The following is an 18,732-nucleotide window of genomic DNA, read 5'->3' on the forward strand; positions in this document are numbered from 1 at the left end:
CTGGAACACAGTGCCTGTTCTGGAATGCCAAGTCAGCTTACACAGTGTTAATGTAAGTGAAAATAAAATGAAAAGCATAGCATGTAAATGTTCTTTTGGTTATGTATACCTATATGCTAACCATCTTTTGTTAATACATTGTCTCTAATATAGAAACTTCTGTAAACCTATACCCACCCCGGAGGAAGGAGGCTAAGTAACTCCGAAACGCGTCGGGTGCAAGATTATTGGTATCAACATTGTATCTGGGTATAAGTACATGATCCGCATTCCTTATAATTATTGTTATATTTTTTATCTGTGTTTTTATTACGTTTTCAATTAATTATTATTATTATTATTATTATACAGGATTTATATAGCGCCGACAGTTTACGCAGCGCTTTACAACAACATTAGGGCAGACAGTACAAGTACAATACAATTCAATACAGGAGGAATCAGAGGGCCCTGCTCGTTAGAGCTTACAATCTAGGAGGGAGGTTCAAGTTATACAAAAGGGTAATAGCTGTGGGGGATGAGCTAATGGAGAAAATAATGCAGTTGTTAGATGGAGGCAGGATAGGCTTCTCTGAAGAGGAAAGTCTTCAGGGATCGCCTAAAAGTGGATAAATTTGGAGACAGTCTGACAGATTGGGGTAGGGAATTCCAGAGGATGGGTGAGGCTCGGGAGAAGTCCTGGAGGCGGATATGGGAGGAGGTGATGAGGGAGCTAGAGAGCAGGAGATCTTGGGAGGAACGGAGATGGCGTTTAGGTTGGTATTTTGAGACTAGGTTAGTGATGTAGCTGGGGGCACAGTTGTGGATGGCTTTGTAACTTATTGTTAGTATTTTGAATTTAATTTGTTGGGCGAGTGGTAGCCAATGGAGGGATTGGCAGAGAGGGGTAGCAGACACTGATCGGTTTGTAAGGTGGATGAGTCTGGCAGCAGCATTCATGATGGACTGAAGGGGGGATAGTCTATTTAAAGGTAAGCCAATGAGGAGTGAGTTGCAGTAGTCAAGGCGAGAGATAACCAGGGAGTGAATCAGGAGCTTTGTAGTTTCACTGGTTAGAAAGGGACGTAGTTTAGAGATGTTGCGGAGGTTGAGGCGGCAAGCTTTGGAAAGTGATTGGATGTGGGGCTGAAAGGAGAGTTCAGAATCTAGGATAACACCTAGCACCCTGACATGTGGGGACGGGTGGATGGTTTTGCCATTGCTCTTCACAGGGAAGTCAGGGGAAGAGGCACGTGGGGGAGGAAATATTATAAGCTCGGTTTTGGACAAGTTGAGTTTGAGGAAGTGGTGTGACATCCATACAGATATGTCGGTTAGTAAGTTAGTGATGCGTGAGGAGACTGATGGAGTGAGTTGAGGGGTGGAGAGATAGATTTGTGTGTCATCAGCATAGAAATGATATTGAAAGCCATGAGAGGCTATCAGCTGACCCAGGGAAGAGGTGTAGATTGAAAATAAAAGAGGTCCAAGAACAGAACCTTGGGGGACCCCGACAGAGAAGGGAAGAGGAGTGGAGGAAGTAGAATTGTAAGTGACACTGAAGGTGCGTTGGGATAGGTAGGATGAGAGCCACTGAAGAGCACAGTCACGGAGACCGATGGAGTGAAGCTTTTGGAGGAGGAGGGGGTGGTCAACCGTGTCAAAGGCAGCTGAAAGATCCAGAAGTAGGAGTACAGAATAGTGTCCGTTGGTTTTTGCAGTTAGTAGGTCATTTGTGAGTTTTAAAAGAGCAGTTTCTGTGGAGTGTTGAGGGCGAAATCCAGATTGAAGGGGATCAAGAAGGTTGTTTTTAATGAGGTGGTCACTCAGTTGGTTGTAAACCAGGCGTTCAAGGAGTTTAGAGGAAAAGGGGAGCAAGGAGATAGGGCGTAGGTTGTTAAGATTGGTAGGGTCCAAGGATGGTTTTTTGAGTATGGGAGTGACCAGTGCATGTTTTAGAGCATCGGGGAAGACGCCAGAGGTGAGGGAGAGATTGAAGATGTGGGTTAGAGAGTGTAGGATGGGGTCAGAGGGTGACCGTAGCATTTGAGAGGGAACAGGGTCCAGGGGACAGGTAGTTAGGTGGGCGATAGAAAGGAGTTTAGCAACTTCGTCTGGAGTAGTAGATTTGAATAGAGGTAGTGTCAGTTGTATCTGTTGACATGGGGTCTTAGCTGGGGGAGATACCTGTAGAGTGGAGATTTCATCACGGATTGTATCAATCTTGTTTTTGAAGTGATTAGCGATTTCCTGGGCGGTGAGTAAATCAGTGGGGGGAGGCGGTGGAGGACAAAGTAGAGAGTTGAAGGTAGAGAAGAGTTTACGGGGATTGGATGAGAAGGTATTAATAAGAGTTGTAAAATAGGTTTGCTTGGCAGTGTGGAGGAAAGAATAGTATTTTTGAAGGGCAGATTTGTATTGGTTGAAGTCTTTGAGAGACTTGGTCTTGTGCCACAGACGCTCAAGAGCGCGACTACGTTTTTTGAGAATTTTAGTGTCATCTGTTTGCCAGGGTTGTAGGGGTCGAGGCCTGATTCTGCGTGTAGTGAGGGGAGCGAGCTTGTCCAGGGTGGAGGACAGAGATTTATTGTAGATGGATATGGCTTGGTTGGGGCAGGACAGGGGGAGATTTTGTCATAGAGGTGGTCGGTAGCAGAGTAGAGGAGAGAGGAGTTGAAGTTGCGAAAGTTTCTACGGGTGACGGTTAGGCGATTGGAGGGAAAGGTGGTGGAAGACAGGGGGAGAGAGAAACTAATAAGGTGGTGGTCGGAGAGAGGAAAAGGATTGTTTGAGAAGTTGCATGGAGTGCATAGGTAAGAGAATACAAGGTCAAGGGTGTTGCCATCAGAGTGAGTAGAAGCCTGTACCCATTGCTTCAGGTCAAATGAAGAGGTTAGACTAAGAAGTTTAGAAGTAGCAGGAATGTTTGTATTAGCAGGGATGTTGAAATCACTGAGAAGGATTGTGGGAATTTCCGAAGAGAGAAAGTAGGGTAGCCAGGCAGAAAACTCATCAAGGAAAGTCGATAATGGTCCAGGGGGCCGGTAGATCACAGCAATTCTTAGGGAAGTGGGAGAGAATAGACGTATACAGTGGGCTTCGAATGATGAGAGTGAAAAAGAGGGAGGAGGGTGAATAACCTGGAAGGTGCTCTGGGGGGATAGGAGGAATCCCACTCCACCTCCCTTGCGTCCATTAGGCCTGGGGGAGTGAGTCCAGTGAAGGCCACCCTGGGAGAGGGAAGCAGGAGAAGGGGTGTCATATTCGTGGAGCCAGGTTTCTGTGAGAGCAAGTAGATTAAAGGAATTAGTGACAAAGAGGTCATGAACAGCAGTGAGTTTGTTGCAGACAGAGCGGGCGTTCCAGAGGGCGCAGAAGAGAGTGAGGCTGGTGTTGGCAAGAAGAGGAATGGAGACTAGATTGTGTAGATTGCGACTACTGCCAGAGGGTGTAGGGTGATGGTGATGGGTGTGTTGGGCACAGTTAAATAAAGTGGGCCCAGGGTTTGGGGAAATATCTCCAGCGATTAGGAGAAGCAGAAGAGTGAGGGAGGTAATATGAGAATATGATTTGTATGAGGGGACATGCTTCACTATCCTGGGGGGTATGTTAGCAAGTGGGCTTAGAGTTAGAAAGAGGTGATGAGTGCAGTAATAGGGGGAGGGGAGAAGTGAGGGTGATATGTACAGGTTGTGGGGTGGAGCAGAGGGATGTAGAAAAGAGAGTTTGAGGAGAGAGGCAGCAATTGTGAAAAGGAGGAGAGGTAAAGACTGCATGTTTCAGAGAGGAAGATGATAAAATTAGGAAATGGGGTCACCTGCAGTCTTTTATAGTTTGCTTTGTGCAAATCGCTGAAGTGCAAGAGCAGAAGTGCCACTTATTTTAAGAACGCCACTTCTTTGAAAGAACCCCCTGTATGTGCAGCCCCCTGTATGTGTTCCCCCGTAAGGAAGGCCTTGTTTTTATACTGTGTGTTGGGTGTGGGTTGAATCTGGCAATTAATCAATTAGGAGGGCATATTAGCAACACAGCTAGCAGGGCATAACTTTCACACCACAATCAAACTGCAAGGGGACTAAAAGGCCAAAATTGTAAAGATAAGGCAACTCATAATTTAGGTAAGACTTAATGGCTAAATAAACATTGAAATAATGTGAGCATGGCTACAGATGGAGTTGAAACAGTGGTGACAAACAGATTTACCCAATAAGCTTTTTTGCAGTCATGCAATGTTCAGTTTTAAGGTATGTGGAGATATAAACGCAGGTTTACCCAATAAGCTTTTTTGCAGTCATGCAATGTTCAGTTTTAAGGTATGTGGAGATATAAACGCAGGTTTACCCAATAAGCTTTTTTGAAGGCATGCAATGTTCAGTTTTAAGGTATGTGGAGATATAAACGCAGGTTTACCCAATAAGCTTTTTTGCAGTCATGCAATGTTCAGTTTTAAGGTATGTGGAGATATAAACGCAGGTTTACCCGATAATAAAATTAATAAATTACTGTTTATACTATATATACTCTCTTCACGCCTTTTTACATGTGCCTTTAAAATCCACCACTAGGGGAATTTCTTTTTCTTTATATATTCAATTTAGGATGTGGCACAACCTTGCAGTTAATTGCCGATCTATAACCTTTGCTATTCAATACATACTGGACTCTACAGGAAACCTCTTTTAGGAAATACTTTGCTGATGGCCAGATCTGACCATCTTCGACACACCATCAGAGGTATTCCTGTAGGCCATTTTCTCAGGATTCGCAGAATCTGTAATGATCCTGTGACATATGAAACAGAAGCGCACACCCTATATACTAATTTCTTGGAGAGGGGGTACCCTAGATACATTTTTGATAGAACAGTTTCTATTTCTAATTCTAAAAATAGGAATGACCTCCTAAAACACAACCATATTGGTAAAAACAAGAAAACAGCAGTGTGTTTCAACAGAGGGAGACCCACCATCAGTACTTCGTTCAGTCAGGAATTTAGTGTCATTAAGACAATTGTTCACAGATATTTACTGATCCTATTTGAGGATCGGATTTGTGCCAATTTACTGAAAGATGGTATAAATTTTGTTTCCAGATGTGCTCCCTCTTTGGGAAACTATCTCTCACCAAGTGCCTTTGAATCAAATAAAATCAAGTCACATACTTGGTTGCCTTGCAAGGGCAATTATAGTTGTGGTGCAACTGTGCGTACCTGCTGTGAACATATTACTAAGGGGAATGTTGTATGTTCATACTCTAATGGTAAACAACATAAATGAACATCTTTTTATAACTGCAACACTCGTTATGTAATATATATCATTACATATACCATCTGTAATGTACAGTACATTGGTCGCACCACAAGACACCTCAGAGATAGGTTCCAGGAACATATATATAGCATGGAGAAGAAATTCTCCACCAATGTAGCCAAACATTTTAATCAATTTCATGAAGGCAAAACTTTGGCTGTTGGTGTGCAAATCATAGAGAAGGTTCATACACCCAAGCGGGCCTTCTCTGAGAAGTCTTTTTGGATTTTTATTTTAAGAGTCGCATTCCATTTGGAATGAACTTTGAGTGGGACATTACACATTACTATGATTAGTTCCTCTCCATCATGGAGGTAAAAGAGGGGGTGTATTTTGCCCTTGCTTCACCATTCCTTGGTTTCCTTTCCTTTTATTTTTTATTTATTTATTTTTTTCCCCTTTAAAGTGAGCAATTTTGGAGATTCTTTTCATTATTATTTTTTCCCCCTTGAAAAAGCGAGAGATTTTGGTTGCTTTTCATTTTTTTCCTTCCATTTGAAAAGCGAGTGATTTTGGTTGCCACATCCATGCCACATCAGTTCTCATCCATGCCACATTTATGCCACATCAGTGCTCATCCATGCCACATCCATGCCACTACAGTGCCCATCAGTGCCTCACAAAAGTGTAATAGCTAGTCAAATCAGATTTGAAATGTATGTCCCTAGCACACCTGATGGTGCTACCTGCATGTTGGGCCTCTGTATGTGGCCAGGCTGTGTAAAAGTCTCACACATGTGGTATCACCATACTCAGGAGGAATAGCAGAATATATTTTAGGGTGTAGTTTTTGCTATGTACGTGCTACATATTGGAAATATCTTATAAATGGACAACTTTGTGTAAAGAAAATGCTTTTTCATTTTCTTTCCACATTTTACAAAATCTTTTGGAAAAAAAAGACATGTTCAAAAGACTCATAATGCCTCATAGAATATATGTTGGGGAGTTTTCTTTCCAAAATGGGGTCATTTTTTTGTACTTCCATTGTCCTGGTGCTCCAGGACCATCAAAAGTGTAAGCAGTAGTCTAGAAATTATATGTGTAATTTATGCTCCTAGAACATGGTGCTCCCTGAATGTTGGAACTCTGTATATTGCCAGGCTGTGTAAAAGTCTCACACATGTGGTATCGCCATATTTAGGAGGAGTAGCAGAATGTATTATAGGGTGTAATTTGTGGTATGCATATGATGTATGGGGGAAATAACCTGTTTATATGACAATTTTGTGAGAAAAAAAGAAAAAGAATCTTAATTTTGCAAAGAATTGTGGGAAAAATGACAACTGCAAAAAACTCACCATGCCTCTTACTAAATACCTTGGAATGTGTACTTTCCAAAAAGGGGTCATTTGGGGGGTATTTGTACTTTCCTGGATTGTTAGTGTCTCAAGAAATTTGATAGGCCATCAGGTCTGATCAGGTGTGATCAATTTTCAATGATTGGCACCATAGCTTGTGGACTAACTTTCACAAAGACCAAATAATGTACACTGATTTGGGTTATTTTTTACCAAAGATATGTAGCAGTATAAGGCCTTCTGCACACGGACGTTTTTACAGCCACTTTTTTTAGCATTTTTTGCAGCTTAAAAACGTCTGTCTAAGTTAGTCTATGACTTCATGCCCACCTAGGCGTGGGAAAAATGACAACTGCAAAAAACTCACCATGCCTCTTACTAAATACCTTGGAATGTCTACTTTCCAAAAAGGGGTCATTTGGGGGGTATTTGTACTTTCCTGGATTGTTAGTGTCTCAAGAAATTTGATAGGCCATCAGGTCTGATCAGGTGTGATCAATTTTCAATGATTGGCACCATAGCTTGTGGACTAACTTTCACAAAGACCAAATAATGTACACTGATTTGGGTTATTTTTTACCAAAGATATGTAGCAGTATAAGGCCTTCTGCACACGGACGTTTTTACAGCCACTTTTTTTAGCATTTTTTGCAGCTTAAAAACGTCTGTCTAAGTTAGTCTATGACTTCATGTCCACCTAGGCGTTTTTGACCTGCAAATGGCATAGGCGTTTTTAAGCTGTAAAAAAAACCCAGGACCAGTGCTTTCCGTGGCGTTGCGCTAGAGCTGTGACATTGTTTTGCTCCAAAGGGAGTGCATATAGCTGAGAGATGTGTTTTTCTTTAAAAACGCTACTTACTGCTAATGCTAAAAAACGTGCAAAAATGCTAATGCAAAACGTGGTAAATTTCATTTACGTGGTAAAATTAATTTATAGCACAAAAAATAAAAAAAACAGTGGTGATCAAATACCAACAAAACAAAGCTCTGTTTGTGTGAAAAAGATTAGAACAATTTCATATGGGTACAGCATTGCATAACTGAGTAATTGTCATTCAAAATGTGAGAGCACTGAAAACTGAGAATTAGTCTGTTTAGGGAGGGGGTTTAAGCGGCCAGTGGGCAAATGGTTAAAATGTGTGTCATGCAACCACCAATCCATATGAAATAATTTTCTTAAATATTTAAACAATTCTCCCTTTTAAAAAAAAATAACATTAAAAAATGTAATTTTATAAATAACATATTGTATTCTTTTTTTGGCTGCCCTTAATTCCCACAAAGAGAGGATGTACATTGTGGATATCATAATAGGGATGATGGCAACCACACCCCAGTCATATGAACTTTTTTTTTTATAAATTGAAGGACTCAATAACAAATTCTGCTCTAAAAAAATATACTTGTTTAGGAAACATGGAGGTATTCTTTTCTAAACCATATTTCTGTTTTAGGCCCAGGAGCTGGCAATTTCATTGAAAACTTAATAAACTAAAAGTTAAACTTATTCATGAAAAATACTGAAAATATAGATGGTTTTTCATAAGCTACCTTGCTGTTGTAGAACCAAAAGTTGAATCTCATATTATTCCTAAACATGCATTAATAAGAAAGAACAATATAAGTCTGTTTTATACAAAAGAACTTGCTTTTTTATTCCTAGGAGTTGATCATTTTTTTCCACTGTCTATATCCACACTATACAAGAGATTGCATTTTGTTTTTGTTAAATAGGATTTTTATTTTGAATACCTTGCTTGTTTGGTCAAATAGATCACATCTTACTCCACAATCTGCACCAAAAGTTCCATTTCCAGAAACAAAAATCAACGCCTGTTTCAAAAGAAGACCTTGATTTTTACTTATAAGAGCTGGCAATCTTTTTCTTTGTCAGACTGCTTACACTGCTCAATACTGGTGTAAGAAAAAGAGGTATTGTTTACTCAAGGGTCACGCTTGTCGATTGGTGCTGTACACTTCACCACAAGAAAAGAATTTCAAATGTGAATACAGCAGGTGGTTATGGTAATGTCAATATACTTTCCATCCAAAATCGAAATATACAAAATGAAGAGGATGGTAGTGAAAAGTAGACCAGCATCTTCAACATACAGCAGCTGTTTTCTGTGTTTTCAGAACATTCAAAGAGCATAGCCAGTACCTAGATAGACAAGTTCAAATAAAAAAATATAATTCATGCAAGGGCACAGTTTAGGAACCACACAAGGGAGTTCAGAAGTATGATAATGCAATGGAGAAGGATGAAGGAGGGTTCCACACCTTCTTGATTTCCCCCTGGGGTCCAGTGATGACATCTGCCATAACAATTTTGCTATTTTAGTCTATTAGAATCCTATCCAGAAAATAACATAGCTGTGGTCAGACTTATGATCATTATCATTACTTGTAGCTGCTAAAAAGAAAAAAAATTTAGACCACATGATTGCACCAAGCTGTCTGGCTAAATGACAATTGTACTGCTAAGAAATATATATACTTCTGTATAACTTTTGTTTTTGTTTTGAAACTCCAGTATTTTCACTCATTGGTGCTGCAGTCCCCAGCAGAACACATTTTTTTATTATTTATTTACTGTGATTGATTTACTAATCAAATAGGCAAATAGTCTGTTCACTTTTTAAGGAAAGTTGCACTTTGCATGGAAATATGCCCCAGAGCTTAGTAATTGAGATGAAGTTCCGCTTTGCAAAGAATACCCAATCATGTGCAAGTAAATAAAAAACAGCATTTTTGCTTGCACAGGAATGGTTGATGGAAGTCAGCAGGACTTCAACTCATTCACTAAGCTATGGGGCAAATTTCCTTGCAAGTGAACAACAAATTTGCCTTTAGTAAACCAACCCCATTGGGGCTGATTTACTAAAGGCAAAATATGCTGTTCCCTTTGCAATGGAAGTTGCATCTTGCAGGGGAATTTCCCCTACAGCTCTCACCGAGGTGAAGCTCTGCTGACTTCCATCATCCATGTGCAAGCAAAAATGCTGTTTTTTTTTAATATTCCTTGCATGTGATTGTTTATTTTTGCAAAGTTATATTTCACCACATTTAATAAGCTCTGGAGAAAATCCCCTTGCAAATTGCAACTTCCCTTGCAAAGTTATTGTCTATCTTTAGTCCATTATGTATGTGTTATTTACTCAAGCCAGCAGTGAAGAATCATATTTCTCATATTTTTGTTTTTAATTTCATGTTGTTGTTAAAGTTTTTTTTTTTTTTTTTCTGAAGTGAATGTAAGGTGTGCTTTCATGTTAAATAATCTAACATTGAGAATAAAAGTATACACATTATGTAGCTCACACAAGTAAAACATATTTTAAGATAGATTTTTCAGCTTAGCTTGTTTATGCAACCATCAAGTAACCCCAGGTAGTATAAACAAGGATGACAATTCCAAAATAAAGGTGGCCATAGATGGATCGAAACTTAGCTGGTTCAGCAGAGACCATCCAAATTTTGATCCATGTGGGACACTCTTTACGTCTAGAGGAAAAGAGATTTCATCTCAAAATATGGAAAGGTTTCTTCACAGTAAGAGCTGTAAAAATAAAGAATAGACTCCCTCAAGATCTGGTTCTGACCAGCTCAGTAGATTGCTTAAAAAAGGCCTATATTGTTACCTGAATGTGCATAATATAACTGGATACTAACATTTATAGGTAAAGTGGATCCAGGGAATATCTGATTGCCTCTCGGGGAATCAGGAAGGAATTTTTTCCCCTGCTTGAGGAAATTGGTTCATGCTTTGTTGTTTTTTTTTTTTGCCTTCCTCTGGATAATCTTTGGGTACAGGATTGTGTGTATAGAATTGCATGAGTTTTGTTTCCTTTTATTGGTTGAACTAGATGGACTTGTGTCTTTTTTCAAACAAACTATGTAACTATGTAATTATGTGTGTGGTGAGAGTTTAGGATTTTTCACAAATATTGAAGGAAGATAAGATTTCACTAGATTGCTTGTATTAAACAGTATGGGACTATTTAATGGACACTGATATTTAAGCGCTGGTGTTCATACTTATGGTCAGTTCACTGTCTAGGGTGGATGGAGACTTCCAGCTTCTGGGGCATTTTGCAATAAAACTCGTAAAATCTTATATATTTTTTGCTGAATAATAGCTTATTAAGCTTGATTAGCTTTTGACCGAACTTGTACGTTAAATTGCAGAGTGCCCCAAAAACCCATGAAAGCCAAATGCCTCTATTCGGTAAACATTTAACACAGTTATCTTAGTCAAGATGTTGCCCATCCCTTCCCACTATTCTTGGCTTTATAAAATTTTGCAAGTTACCAGCCACTATTAGGGATGGGCCGAACACCCCCGGATCGAGCCAGAACTTTCGAACATCACACAACAGTGCCCATTTTGAAGACTTATCTGCAAGTTATTGTGTATACAAAGGGTATGTGGGTCTGGGTACTGCCATGGGGACATGTATCAATCAAAAAAAGTTTGTTAAATTTATCATTTTTAAATGAGCAGTGGTTTACTGATGCTTAAAGTTAAACAATAAACATGAGACATTCCTTTAAATATAGTGCCTGGGGGGTCTCCTTAGTCTGCCTGTAAAGGGGCACATCTGTACCTTGTAAAGAACCTGCTGCAGCAAAAATGCAATAGAGCTTTCTTTTGGTGGTATTTGATCCTTTCTGTGTTTTTTATTTTTCAAGCTATAATAAATGTCCCCAATTTTTTTTAAAAAAGCACATTTTTTTCTCAGTTTAGGCTGATATCTATTCTATACAAAATAGGGGATAGATTTATGGCATTTTTATTATAATTTTTTTAACTAGTAATGGCGGCGATCTGAGATTTTTATCATGGTTGCGACATTATGGCGGACACATCAGACACTTTTGACACATTTTTGGGACGATTAACAATTATACAGCGATCAGTGCTATAAAAATGCACTGATTACTATATAAATGTCACTGGCAGGGAATGGTTTAACACTAGGAGTGATCAAAGGGTTAACTGTGTTCCCTCATTGTGTGTTCTAACTGTAGGGGAGAGGACTGAGTATAGGAGATGATAAATGGTGGTTTCTAGCTATTAGAAACACACACACGTCCCTGTTCTGCCTCTCATGCCCGCGATCGCTCGTGGCTGGCGGTCATCGCAACCACCGGTCAAGAGCATCGGCACCCCTGCCTGCTATCCTGCTTAAAGGAGCCGACGTATATCTACGACGGCTCACAGGAATGTGCCGACCTGCCGCGGTATAAAGACGGCGGCTGGTCGGCAAGTGGTTAAATATAGTGCCCGGAGGGTCCCTTTAGTCTGCCTGTAAAGTGGCACATCTGTATGATATGTAGAGCCTGCTGCAGCAATACTGACATTCCTAATAGAAAAAATGTTGTTTAAAGTTGTTTGTGGTTGTAATGTATTGTTGGCTCATGATAATACAGTTAAAAAAATGAAAAAAATAGCGTATGGTTCTCCATCCTCAGTCCATAGTAGGCCCTTTGGGTCTGGTATGGTTTTTAAGAGGAACACCATGGCAAAATTTAAAAAAGCATGGTGTAGGGCCCCCCAAAATCCACACCAGACCCTTAATCCGAGCATGCAGCCTGGAAGGTCAGGAAAGGGGGGGGATGAGCGAGCGCCCTTTCCTCATGAACCATACCAGGCCACATGCCCTCAACATGGGGGGATGGGTGCTTTGGGGTAGGGGGGCTCTGCGACCCCCCACCCCAAAGCACCTTGTCCCCATGTTGACCCCTACCCATTCACCAAAAGAGTGTAAAAAAGTAAGAAAAACAGGAAACAGTTTTTGACAAGTCCTTTATTTTTAAAAAAATAGTGTCCCTCGATGTAAATCCACCATCAATCATGATGCCCGCCAACCCAAAAAATAGAAAAAAAATCAAAACGCTTTTTGTTTCTTGGGTGGCCACCGGCTGTCTGCCTCCTCTCTGCTTTGAAACTACTTATATAGGCAAGGGGCGGGCCACCTGGTTACATCACTCAGGGGCACCAACCCTATCTGATGTCACGCAAAAGCTCTTTTATTTTTTCAGTTTTTCAGGCTGGCGGGTGTCGTGATTGACGGTGGATGTACATCGAGGGACACTATTTTTTTTTCTTTTTTAACCACTTACGGACCGCCCGCAGTCATTATACGGCGATACTTTGAAGAGGGATATCATTGTTAACCCCAGTATCCTCTTCTTCAGTGGGTGGTCCGCTTTCAGATAAAATTGGTCTCTGCAGCGGATTCGCCGCAAGATCACTTTTATCGGCGGCGGGAGAGGGCCCCCCTCTCGCCACGCTCCAGTGCTCTCCGCCTGCAAACCCTGACAAGCACATCAACATGGGGACAAGGTGCTTTGGGGGGGCACCCCAAAGCACCCTCCCTATGTTAAGGGCAAGTGGCCTGGTTTGGTTAGCCCATCACCCCCTTTCCTGGCCTGCCAGGCTGCATGATAAGATAAGGGTCTGGTATGGACTTTGGGGGGACCCCACGCCGTTTTTTTCTAATTCTCTCATAAGGTTCACCTTAACCATTTACAATACAGGGCACTTTCACCCCCTTCCTGCCCAAACCAATTTTCAGCTTTTAGTGATCTCACACTTTGAACGACAATTACTCAGTCATGCAACACTGTACCCAAACAAAATTTCTATATTTTTTCACACAAATAGAGCTTTCTTTTGGTGGTATTTAATCACCACTGGATTTTTTATTTTTTAATTTAGTCAATTTAATTGGCTTCTATGGAACATCTTAGTCAGCTTGACATGGCACTGCTCCCGGTTTTTAACATTTAACATTGGCTTCTATGGGAAATCTTGTCAGCTTGACATGGCACTGCTCCCAAACCAAAAGTGACAGGGACACCAAACTTGGGGAACGCCGAGAGGGGACCCAGGACTACAACATATCTGTTTTTTTGGGTCGGTCAGCTTGCCTAGGTAATAAGTTATGCCTGTAAATATTGCAATGCAGTACATGCATTGAGAAGTGAAAAAAAGGTATTGCTTCACTTTAAGTACATTTTCATTTTGCATACTTACTGTGGTCCCATTGTATACTTAAAATTGGGGTATGCCTGTACACTACACTGACTGCACTAAACGGACTGAACACACTATCCACTAACTACCTGTCTAATATCCATTATCACACACTATACACGGCTACCATGTAAGCAGCAGTCTTATATAGTGTGGGGCATGGACTTAGCCCCCGAGCCATGATTGGCCTAAGGCAGTCTGCCTTTGGTCAATCATGGCTCTCACAGTACATTGTGCTGTGATTGGCCAAAGCATACTGGTGAGGGGCATGTTTTGGCCAATCATCAGCAATCAATGCACAGCGAGAGCGCAGTGCATTATGTAGTGCTCATTGGTGGGCAAACTTCCCACCGATCGCCCTGTTTGTTCGTGTGTTCAGTGAACACACAAACAGCTAATGTGCGAATCGAACTTATATTTGACTCAAACAGACAGCCCATCCCTACTGCTGATGGGATGTGCAAGCTGACAGCCCTGTGTGCCAAGGACTAAAAAAAATTGAAATGCATAACTGAGGCAGCACTTCTCCACCATTCCTCTCTTGATCATCAGAAGCCTCAAAACTAGCCTTTCCATGAGACTGTAACCTACTAGAGTCTGGAAAGGCATTACATAAACTCTTCTTTAAGGTGTCTTCAAGATATTTCATCCTCTACTCCCTCTGTGGGGACAGGATGAGTTCCGACATTTTCCCCTTGTAACGGTGGTCAAAGAGGGTTTCCAATCAATAGTGATCATTTGCCTTGATGCCACAAATTCTCAGGTCCTCTTGAAAGCTTTGAAGAATGAGGGAGGCCATGCACCACAAGTTTGCTGAGGCATGAGAAGCAGAGTTCTTATGGTCTATCTGGAACTGCCTCCTCCCAGCCACATACTACCTCCAAGGGTTCTGGGGACAGAAAACCATCCCTTAAGGTTTTAAAGATGTCTTCTTCTGCTTCAATGCCTCCAAAACTGCCAGAATCCTCCTCCTTCCTCTCCTTTTGTGTGTTCTGTGGTTTCGCAAGAATGGTGTCTGCGTAAAGTGGGCATTGAGAGGAAAGGAAGTCCTTCTCTTCCACCCGCTGCTCGGCATTGAGTGCCCTGTCCATAATGCCACTCAGATTGTGCTCAAGCAGGAACACAAGAGGGAGTGTGCCACTGATGCACACATTGTCACGGCTCGCCATCCTTGTTGCCTCCTCAAATGGTGACAGTACAGTGCATGCATCCTTAATCAGCAGCTATTGGCATGTGGAAAAAAAGCCGAGCCACCCTGAGCCCATCATAGTGCCATACTCACCCAGGTACTCATTGTTACACTTCAACTTACTACAGTAAACCTGCCTGCCCTGACATACTAAACCAGGGGTCATTAAACTGTGGCCCTCCAGGTGTTCAGGAACTACAATTCCCATCATGCCTAGTCATGTCTGTGAATGTCAGAGTTTTACAATGCCTCATGGGATGTGTAGTTCTGCAACAGCTGGAGGGCTGTAGTTTGTGGATCCCTGCACTAAACTGATACACTTCAATATACTGCAGTAAACCAGCCCTGACACACTAAACTGACACTAAAGTAAAAAAGGAAGGTCACACTACACTCACACTGCATTATCACTGTATTCATACTATACTGATACTTTACACTCACAATAGAATAGCACACTATAGCACACTAACTCGCTAGTAGAAATGAACAGAGCCCTATTTCCACTCTAATATCACATTGCAAATGGCTGCTCTGGGAAGGAACCCTTTATAGTGTGGGGTGGGTCTATGAACAATGAGCCATGATTGGGCACAGTCATCAATATATTCTTCAATCATGGCTCTGACAGTGTTGTGTGCCCTGATTGGGCAAAGCCTTCATTGCTTCAGCCAATCATGGCTTCCAATGCACTGCACGGCACAGTGCATTGTGGGAAATTTGACAGGCTGAACAAATCGTTGAACACCCCGAGAATTTGGGTGTAGCCGAACGGGTGAACAGCCAATGTTTGGGCTGAACATATGCTCGACCCAAACCGTTTGCCCAACACAAGCCACTATTTGTGGCCAGGAAGGAAGCAAGGACAGAGCCATTTACATTTATAGGGCTTTCATTTTCATTTTTTCTAGTACACATTTTATCTAGGACATCCTCCTTCGCCTTCGCTTTCAAAGGCCAGTGATATTCTTGTTGTTAGGCAGTGGCTTGGAACTTCCTGTTCCTTTCACTCACTCCTGGATGGTTGTCCTGTAGCATTCTCATTGCTAAGTAGTGGCTCAATGCTGCCTGTTCCTCCCACACAGCCCTGATTGGCAGGCAGCACTGAGGTGCTCTATTTGTACAGGGCCCTGAGCTTGTTAAAATATTTTGTTTCCTGGCTTCTGATATGTAGCAAAGAAGCAGCTATGACTTGTACTACGGAAGTGACTGGTATATATTAAGCTAGAATTGCACTGCTAATGCAGCCTTTACTTCAACAAGGTAGGGTTAGTCCAAAGTCTCAATGTACAAAATAGCACAAATTACTGACCAAATTCAACGGGTAAAGAAATGACTAAATTAAACATTTACAAAAGGAGTTGCAGGGTCACAGACTGTCTGAGATCTGGGCAGGAGACAGAAGCTGTCAACTCCTTGTAGCCAGCAGTGAAACTGGGTGGTGCTTGTAGTCTGTTCTGGATCATAGCTTGAACATGGAAAGATTCAGAATAAGGATGACCTGCCAATCATGTAATGTTTAGCACTGAGCTGGGGTTCCTTCAACTCATAACAGGGAGACTTTTCCAGGTTATGTGTGGTTGAGACAGGTTTCAGAGGGAACATCTATGTCAGGTCTGTATAGAATGTATACTTACTGATATATACAGACAGGAAAGTTCAAGCAGCCACCAATAGTGCAGCTGCTGGGACTCATAGGAACTGTGTGGCTACTTGGACTTTGGGTTTGTGAAAGTGTTCCATTTCCCGGCTCCTGTGCCTGTGCTTGTCTTGCATGGCTAATGTTACCTGACCCCCTTTTCTAACCATGGATTATTCTACCGATTGCTGCCTGAAGGTAACCTTAACTGGACACAAGATATTCTACTGCTTGACATCTGATTGCCCCTTTGTTGGGACATACATTCACTAATTGATCATAGCTTGCACAAAATTTTGCTGGAATAAGAAAAAGCACCTCTGCCTGCTGCAGGCCAGTTATCACCACACTTGGTGCTCATAACTGGCAACCAATGTAATTTGCCATCTATCAGAACTGTACATTTTTTTCTTTGTAAATTTCATTTTTGCTGCAGCACATCCTATAACAAAAAAAATGCAGAGAGCCCCCCCCCCCCCCCCCCAAGGAAATTCACATCAGACCTTTTGGGCCTGGCAAGGATTTTAAGGCAGACTTCAGGCTAAAAGACAAACAAAAAAATGTGTGAGGTCCCCCTAAAAATCTATACCAGGCCCTTAATCGGAGCATGCAGTCTGGCTGTCCAGAAAAGGAGGGATGAGCATGCTCCCTCTGAACCATACCAGGCTCCATGCCCTCAACATGGGAGGTGCTATTCTAGCGGGACTACCCGGCAAAGCAACTTGCCCCCCCCTTTAACAATAAGCTGCCACCCAGATACCGACTTCCCCCATGTAAATGAGTATGGAGTACATATCATTCCTACTAATTCACACAAAAAAAGTTGTAATACTAAAAATAAAGACATACAAATGTCATTTACTAAAAGAAAAAGTCCCTTGTAGCAAATACATTGTCAATCACATCATCCAGCAATGCAGATCTACAGTTTGTCACTCAAAATACCCACATGTCAATTACCTGCTGAAAAAAAATGCCACCGCTGAGACACGTGTCCCTCTCCTTTGCTTTTCACCCTCTAAATAGTAAGTCTGGCTGATACCTCCCCTTTGTTTACATGTCTGGGGATTCCTGGCCATGTAAGTCAGTGTCATTGACATCACTGGTTGTTAACCGGTTCAATACAGGGCAATTTCACCCCCTTCCTTCCCAGGCCAATTTTTAGTTTTCAGCGCTGTCGCACTTTAAACGTCAATTGCGCGGTCGTGCGACGTTGTACCCAAAAAAAATTGACGTCCTTTCTTCACCACAAATAGAGCTTTTTTTTGGTGGTATTTGATCGCCTCTGCGGTTTTTATTTTTTGCGCTATAAACAAAAGAAGAGCGACAATTTTGAAAAAAACACAATATTTTTTACTTTTTGCTATAATAAATATCCCAATTTTTTTTTTTAAAAACACATTTTTTCCTCAGTTTTGGCCGATACGTATTCTTCTACATATTTTTGTTTAAAAAAATCGCAATAAGCGTATATTGATTGGTTTGCGCAAAAGTTATAGCGTCTACAAAATATGGGATAGATTTATGGCATTTTTTTAAAAAAAAATTTTTTTTATTTTTTTAGCGGCGATCGCGATTTTTTTTGGTGACTGCGACATTATGGCGGACACATCGGACACTTTTGACACATTTTTAGGACCAATCACATTTATACAGCGATCAATGCTATAAAATTGCATTGATTACTGTGTAAATGTGACAGGCAGTGAAGGGGTTAACCACTAGGGGGCGGGGAGGGGTTAATGTGTTTCCTAGGGAGTGATTACTAACTGAAGGGGGAGGGGACGCACTAGGGGAGGAGACCGATCTGTGTTCCTCCGTTCTGGGAACACAGATCGCTCTCCTCAGAGCTGACAGGCTGTGGATCTGTGTGTTTACACACACAGATCCACATGCCGGCCCGGTTAACGGGCAATCGCGGGTGCCCGGCGGACATCGCGGCCGCCGGGCACACGCACCGGGTCCCGAGGAACGCGGCGCGCGCGCGCGCGCGCCCCCTAGACGCCCGGGAATCCCAGGACGTCATATGACGTCCACCCAGGATGGGAGATCCCATCCCAGGACGTCATATGACTATGGGCGGGTAGGGAAGTGGTTAATAGGGATGGGCAAACAGTTTGGCCCGAGCATAAGTTCGGGCCGAACTTTGGTTGTTCGGATGTTCTGCGAGCACCAAACAATATGCGATGTTCAGGGCAAATTCGAAAGCCGCCGGAACACCGATAAAGTCTATGGGACACTAACATGAAAAATCAAAAGTGCTCATTTTAAAG

Source organism: Aquarana catesbeiana, linkage group LG04 (assembly GCF_042186555.1).
Source record: "Aquarana catesbeiana isolate 2022-GZ linkage group LG04, ASM4218655v1, whole genome shotgun sequence".
NCBI lineage: Eukaryota > Metazoa > Chordata > Amphibia > Anura > Ranidae > Aquarana > Aquarana catesbeiana.